Raw genomic sequence first — 8,571 nt, 5'->3', positions numbered from 1 at the left:
TATAATAAATTTGTAATGCCATTTCTTGGTATGTTCTTTATAGATCTTAGCATTCTCGTATGCATCATTGCGGAATTCCTCCATCTCATTTAATTGCAGTTTTCTACCGTCGCCAGAAGCTTTCAAATCAAAATTTAATTTCTTCACAGCCCAAAATGGTCTATGCTCCAACTCTAACGGCAGATGACATGCTTTCCCAAATACTAGCCTATAGGGAGACATCCTAATAGGCATCTTGAATGCAGTCCGATAAGCCCATAACGCATCATCCAACTTCATAGCCCAATCCCTCCGGTTGGTGTTGACAGTCTTTTCCAGTATTTGCTTAATTTCCCGATTGGATACTTCAGCTTGTCCATTCGAGTGAGGATGATATGCTAGTGCCACTTTGTTTTTCACATTGTATTTAGCCAAAAATGAGTTGAAAATTCTATTGCAAAAATGCGTACCTTCGTCACTTATGATGGCTCTCGGTGTTCCAAACCTAGTGAAGATGTTCTTATGCACAAATTTCACTACAACATGATAGTCATTAGTATTGGTGGCGATTGCTTCCACCCATTTCGACACATAATCAACAGCTAATAAAATGTAAGAATTACCAAAAGGAGGAAAAGGTCTCATGAAGTCTATACCCCAAACGTCAAAAAGTTCCACTTCCAAAACATTTGTCAGTGGCAATTCGTGACGCCTAGAGATGTTGCCTAACCTCTGGCATCTATCACATGATTTTATTAAGGTATAGCTATCTTTAAACAAACTAGGCCAATATAAACCAGATTGTAATACCTTAGCTGCTGTTCGTGATACTCCAAAATGCCCACCATATGGTGAAGAGTGACACTTCTCCAGAATTTGACGTGCTTCGATACCCTCCACGCATCTCCTAATCACTTGGTCAGCACACCAGAATACACAAACGGATCATCCCAATAATAAAACTTGATATCATGGACGAACTTTTTCTTCTGATGATAGCTCAAATCTGGAGGAAGGGTGCCGCATGACAAAAAATTAGCAATATCAGCAAACCAGGGGAGTACAGAATTTACCTCAAAAAGGTGTTCATCCGGAAATTTTTCCTATATGGCTCCCTCTTCTTTCTTCTCCTCCAGCTCAAGTCTCGACAAGTGGTCGGCCACTTGATTTACACCCCTTCCTATCCTTCACTTCAAAATCAAACTCTTGGAGCAACAAGATCCACCTTATCAATCGTGGTTTTGCATCCTTCTTGGCAAAAAGGTATCGAATAGCTGCATGGTCAGTGAAAACAATTACCTTTGTACCAACCAAGTAGGGTCTGAACTTGTCAAATGCGAATACTACAGCAAGCATCTCCTTTTCAGTAGTTGTGTAATTCTGTTGTGCAGCATCCATGGTTCGACTTGCGTAGTAAATTGATCTAAACATCTTTTCCCGTCTTTGGCCTAAGACAACGCCCACTGCATAGTCACTTGCATCACACATCAACTCAAATGGTTCTGTCCAATCCGGCACTATCATGATCGGTGCAGTAACCGATGCCATTTTGATCTTCTCGAATGCCTGCAAACAATCATCATCAAATATAAAAGTCGACTCTTTTTCAAGAAAATTACATAGGGGTTTAGTAATCTTAGAAAAGTCTCTAATAAATCTACAATAAAACCCCGCATGTCCTAGAAAGCTCCTTATTCCTTTGATGTTCTTTGGTGGGGGAAGTTTTTCGATGACAACCACCTTGGCTCTATCTACCTTTAATCCCCGAGAAGATACTTTATGTCCAAGAACGATGCCCTCTTGGACCATAAAATGGCATTTCTCCCAATTAAAAACTAGGTTCTTTTCTTGACATCTCTGAAAAACAAGGGATAATTTATGTAAACAATGATCAAATGAAGAGCCAAATACCGAGAAGTCGTCCATGAAGACTTCCATGATTTCCTCCACCATGTCTGCAAAAATGGCCATCATGCACCTCTAGAAAGTGGCGGGTGCATTGCATAGCCCAAACGACATTCTCCTAAATGCAAACGTGCCATAGGAACACGTGAAAGTGGTCTTCTCCTGATCTTCTGGCGCTATAGAAATTTGGTTATAACCTGAATAGCCATCTAAAAAGCAATAATGACAATAACCAGCAAGTCTATCAAACATCTGATCAATAAAAGGCAGTGGAAAATGATCCTTACGTGTGGCATTGTTTATCTTTCTATAATCAATACATACTCTCCAACCGGTTACAGTGCGAGTAGATATCAGTTTATCATTTTCGTTTCTAACCACAGTTATTCCACCTTTTTTCGGCACAACTTGTACAGGAGATACCCAACTGCTATCAGAAATAGCATAAATTACACCAGCATTCAGTAATTTTAGTACCTCGTTTTTCACAACCTCTTTCATTGATGGGTTCAACCTCCTCTGGTGATCCACATGAGGAGTATACGACTCCTCCATCAAAATTTTATGCATGCATATAGTGGGGCTAATTCCCCTAATATCAGAAATCGACCATCCTAAAGCAATTTTAAATTTCCTCAATACTCTCAATAATTTATCTTTTTCAGAACAGGTAAGGGAGGAAGAGATGATTACCGGATATGTCGAATTTTCACTTAAAAATGCATAACAAAGGTGGCTTGACAGTTCCTTCAAGTCAGGCGAAGGTGCTTTTACCTCAATTTTCTCATTTATATCCAACTCTTCAGGCGGTGCATCTTTTCTCCTTTCTTTCTGTAGTGCTTCGAGAGCCACCCGTTGCTCTTTCACTTCACAATTTTCTTCCCCAACAGTTCCAGCAGCACCTATCAAACAGCTCTCCAAAGGATCCCTAGTTCCTGCACAATTAAGGGACATACATGAGTCTATAACATCAATACTTTTACAAGTTCTTACCTCATTCGATCCCTTCATGGCATGATAGATGTTAAAAATGACTGCTTCTCCATCAACTCTCAGGGTGAGTTCACCCTTATGCACATCTATCAATGCCCTTTCAGTTGCCAGAAACGGTCTCCCAAAGATTAATGGAGCATCATGATCCTCTTCTATATCTAAAATCACAAAGTCAGCAGGAAAAATAAATTTATCTACTTTTACCAGTACATCCTCGACGATCCCACGTGGATACGTGAGACTTCTGTCTGCAAGCTGTAAGGTGATAGTGGTAGGTTTGACTTCTCCAAGCTCCAGATCCCTGTAAATAGAAAATGTTATCAAATTAATACTCGCTCCTAAATCACATAAAGCTTTACTACATTTAGAACCACCAATAAAGCAAGGAATAGTAAAACTCCCTGGATCTTTTAATTTCTGTGGTAGTTTCTTTTGCAGGATGGCGCTACATTCTTCAGTAAGGTTTACAATCTCAAACTCCTGTAGCTTCCTCTTCTTAGACATCACATCTTTTATAAACTTTGCATAATTTGACATTTTCTCCAAAGCATCAGCAAATGGTATGTTGATGTGTATCTTCTTAAAGATCTCCAAAAATTTTGCAAACTGATCATCCAATTTCTTCTTTTTGAACCTCTGCGGATATGGAAGAGTCGGCTTATATACCGGAGGTCGTTCAACTTAAACTTCTGTCTTGGACTCCTCAGTTTTGCTGTCTTTTCTATCCTCAAACTCACCCTCTTCAACTGTCTTCTCCTTGTCCGTTCCCTCCTTGGAACTTTGTACCTCTAACTCTTTTCCACTCCTCAAAGTGACTGCCTTGCACTGTTCTTTTGGGTTAACCTCTGTGTTGCTAGGAAATTGACCCATGTTCTGATCTCTCAAGGCGTTGGCCACCTGTCCGATTTGTGTCTCCAGAGATTTCATTGTGGCCCCCATATTTCTCATGTGAGTCTCCATGTTGTCCAGACGAGACTCAGTTCTCGCCATCCTTTTGCCAGACTCAGCAACAAACGTTCCCACTAAATCTTCAAATAAAGGCTTTCCTTTCCCCTTTGATGCATTGAATCCCGGTGGAGGGTTCAACACATTTTTATTATTTGCATATGAAAAATTTTCATGATTTCTTAATCCTGGACGATAAGTATTATGGGGAGGGTTACCTCGATATCCTCCGAATCCTCCAAAGTTTCTGTTGTTGACGTACTGAGCTTCTTCAGGAATAGATTGTTCTTCAGCAACAGTCGATGGACTCTCAGTTTCTGATGTGCTCACTTTGTTCATGACTGCGAGTTGTGTGGTCAGTGCGGATACCTGTGCAGTGAGTGACGTAATAGGATCTACAGCATAAACTCCAGCTGTCCTTTTTACTCCTGCCCTTTTAGACGGCCACTGGTAGCTATTTATCGTCATCTGTTCAAGCAAGTCATAAGCTTGCTCGGGAGATTTCGCAAAGATCGTGCCACCAGATGCAGCATCCACTGTTCCTCTTGTCTGCCCATTTAGACTGTTGTAGAATAATTCGATCTGCACCCAGTCTTCGAAGCCATGGTTTGGGCACTATCTCAACAGCTCCTTGTATCTTTCCCATGCCTCATACAATTGCTCAAACTCAGTCTGCCTGAACGTGCTAATCTCAATCTTCAACTGTGCAGACTTTGCAGGGGGAAAGTATTTTGCCAGAAATTTTGTTGCCAGCTCCTGCCATGTCGTGATACTTCCCAAGGGAAGCGATTGGAGTCATCCTCTAGCTTGATCCCTGAGAGAAAACGGAAACAAACGCAGCCTAATAATATCATCAGGCACATTATTAATCTTTACCGTATCCGTTATCTCCAAGAAGGTTCTCAGGTGAACGTGAGGATCAGAGGTGGCTGTCCCAGCAAACTGGTTTTGCTGAACCATATTGATTAGAGCAAGCTTCAATTCAAAATTATTGGCGTTGATTGTCCCTCTTGCAATACCAGAGTAATGATTGTTGATCACTGGTCGGAAGTGATCTCTTATAGGAATCGCCTCTGGCTGGGCGTGTCTGTCATTCTCTCTGTTCTCAGCCATTGCTTGGATTTCTTCTCTTCTTGCTTTTCTTAATCTTCTCGCAGTTCTTTCGATCTCCGGATAAAAAATAAGCAAGTCAGGGCTTTGCGATCTTAGTATACACTGTCAAGCAGAAAAAATGAAAAACTCAATCAATATAAAATAAAATAAAAAATAAAAGCTCTAAATTAAAATCTAGACTAATTGGTAACAATACTGATATAAATTCAAATTTTGACACTCCCCGGCAACGGCGCCAAAAACTTGTTGCGTGTTTTCTTGATTGCTCGCAAGCGCACGACGTCAAGTTATAGTAAAATTGTATTTTTGAACACAAGTGTCGATCCCACGAGGAGTGTGTAATAAAATATATTTCAGTTCTTGTAATTAAAATATTCAAGACTTTATCTAGAAAAATCAATAACCGGATTGGTTTGTTTGAACGAACTAATTGATGATAAATAAGTAATCTAATCACCGAGCTGAAGAATAACAATGAGAGAAAATATCTAGAGAAATGATTTCACCAAGTTTCCACGATAATTATTCCTACTTAAATTTACATTCATGAATTCCAATTATTTAATGTAAGGCTCGAGATTTATTATTTTTCATTAATATGATACTCGGAAGATATGAGAATGCATGACGTGCAAGGAGAGGAGAAAAGACATGAGAAATTAGGGTTTTGCAAGACCGCACCCGCGCCCAGAACAGGAGTGCACCCGCGGTCATGTAATTATGGATTTTACATGAAAGGCCGAAGCCACACCGCACCCGCGGGTGCAACTAAGACCGCACCCGCGGTAAGAACATGACCGCACCCGCGGTCGTCATTTTTTAAAAATAAAAGCCATGCCGAAACATGAGCGCACCTGCGCTCCTGAATATACCGCACCCGCGGTGCTGCATGCGAGAAATCCACCATTTCTTCTTGAGATGACACATGGCATGGTATATATATGGGTGATGCACGAATTCTTTCTCCTCATTCAGAACACCAGCACCGAAGGAAAAAGAATTAATTTCCTTTTGATCTTAAGCTTAGATTTTGAATGATTTAACTATCCGATTTTTATTCCGAATAGAGATTCTTGTTCCTTGCTTCAAGGGCTTCGAAAGGATGTAAGTTTCACTCAGTTTCTACATGACTTGAGATAGTAATATTGGGGAAACTGTATTATGCTTGTAGATATATGTTCTTGACATGTTGAGCGTTGTAGAATTGCAATCGAATTGAGTTTCGGATGTCGTATGAGTAGGTTTCGATTTTCCAGCATGTATTATGTGGAAATTATACAGATTTCAGAATATATATGTATGTTCTGATGAGAGTATGAGTTGATAACGATTGATAATGTTGTTGTTGAGATATCGGTATCGAGAAATCACGTCGTTATGCCGTCGATTGTTACCGAGATTGAATATGAATTGTATATGTGTTAATTCGAGTTAGAAATTGATAGAAGATATATCAACATTGTCATTTCAGATTTGGATTGACAGATTTGATACCGACTTGAGACTTCGAGTTCTTCCAACGACAAGAAAGGTATAATGCATGTTTTTTTTGGGGAGACATGACTCAAATTAGATCCAATTTGAGTTTCCCAACCAAAATCACATAATAGATTTATTGTTTATCTTGTAATATGGTTGTGATTTGTTTATAGACTTGTATTCAAATCTGTTGAGATGATTATGCTTTGTTTACAGATTGTTATTCATTGCATTTAAGATAGGGAGTCTTGACAGAACAGTCAAACTTATAGATGTTCGGTGATATCGCAGCTTAGGGGAAGATCACCTCTCCTATTGTAGATGTCGATACAGATCAGACCGAAGTCTAGGACTAAGACGTACAGTCACCTCGAGTGGGAGGGTAGATGACAACCATTGATGTCTTATTCACACCGGGATCCCTAGAGTTATAGTCGAGTCGAGTCCAGACATGGTTTGATTCGCATTGCATATTTATATGGATGTCATTCTTCATAGCATGTTTCATGTTTAAGATTGATTATATGCATGTATACATGTTTTATACTGGGATTTGTTCTCACCGGAGTTTCCAGCTGTTGTTATGTTTGTATGTGTGCATAACAACAGGTGGGGCAGGATCTGGGTCGAGAGAGAGATGAGCGATGGACATAGCGTGGTGACTACGGGCGCAGCAGAGGACTAGTGGTTTTACTAACTTTGTATTACTTGTAGATAGTAGTTTGTTTAAACACTAGTTTGTGTAAATGTATAATAACAAGACTTGTATTTACATTTGATGAAATAAAGTAGAAGTATATGTTGTGTTTAGTTTTATTGGCATTTGTTGTAATGTTAAAAGCGAAAATTTGACCCACATTTTCTCACAGATCCATTTAATCCCAGATAGAATTGAGTTAGAACCCGGGTCCCCACATTTAATGACAAAGAACACTTAATTATTTTATTCCCCCTTTCCCAAGTGACGAATAAACTGTACCAATCAAACTTCGATTCTAACATCCCTAATTAAAATCTAAGTTTCATCGATAAATGCAATCAATGTTCTTACCTAAGCCTCGCTAAAGTTATACGCCTTCCGAACGCTATAAACATTCAACGATATGTCTCTAATGATCTTAATCCTAGTCCCTCTCCCGAGTTGTAGAATAAATCAGACAACATACAATTTATGACCAGTAAATTGCAGTGAAATAAACACAGAGAAAGACAATTAAACATGAAATGGAATTCGATCATATAAAATAACCAAGTCAAATCATCGTGTCCACAAAGCTACATCATTCCCTAGAATGACAGATTAGTTCATCACGAAAACCAAGCGAAAACAATACATGTTCAACATTTTAGACAACAAGAATGTAAAAGCGAAGGAAAGATAACAAATCCGAAGTGTCGTCTCCGTCCCCAGATCCGTCGTTCTTCGTATTTGTGATTGTTCTCCGCACGCTGAGTCTTCGTCGCGTGTATGCACTCCGTTTCTCGCGTCTTTTCCTTCCCAATATGGTATTTCTTCGTCTCTTTTCTCTCCACGACGGCTATCCTTTTTCTGACCTAAGAATCGCGTTTTTATAACTTTTCTGGATGCGGCGCTCGCGGTGGTGCGAGAACTGGCGCGGTGACGCGCCCACTTCTGTCAATCTGCTCGCGCGCGACTGCGCGTGAAGTAGCGCGGGCGCGCGCTACTCTCTGGTCTCTCGCCTATGTACCTGTGCGCGCGGTTGCACGTGAAGTGGCACCACTGTGCGCTAGCTTCTGTCGATCAGCTTGGTTTCATGCGCGCGTGGTAGCGCGAGATGCTGCGCTGTGGCGCACGTCTCTCTGGTCGGTGACTTGAGTGTATGTGCGCGCCACTGCGCGTGAAGTGGCACGGTCACGCGTTCACCACTGTCCGTGGGTGTGATCTCGGTTGCGCAGTCCGTTGTTTTCTTAGTCCACTTGGTTTCGTGTCCACTATTTTCTCCACTCCTGGAATGACAACAAAAACAAACCAAAAACTCATAATTCTATTCGAAACAAGCATAATTCAAAATGGATTCCAATATAAATTAAGTGCAAATCTTGCACTTATCAGCTACCTATGATGCTGCGATATAAGGTGTTGTCAAAAATTTCAGCAACATCATCTTTGCACAATTTTTCACTCGAGCCGATATG

This window comes from Primulina eburnea, chromosome 3, assembly GCF_022965805.1.
Source record: "Primulina eburnea isolate SZY01 chromosome 3, ASM2296580v1, whole genome shotgun sequence".
Taxonomy (NCBI): Eukaryota; Viridiplantae; Streptophyta; class Magnoliopsida; order Lamiales; family Gesneriaceae; genus Primulina; species Primulina eburnea.
Note: the sequence above shows the minus strand (reverse complement) of the source record.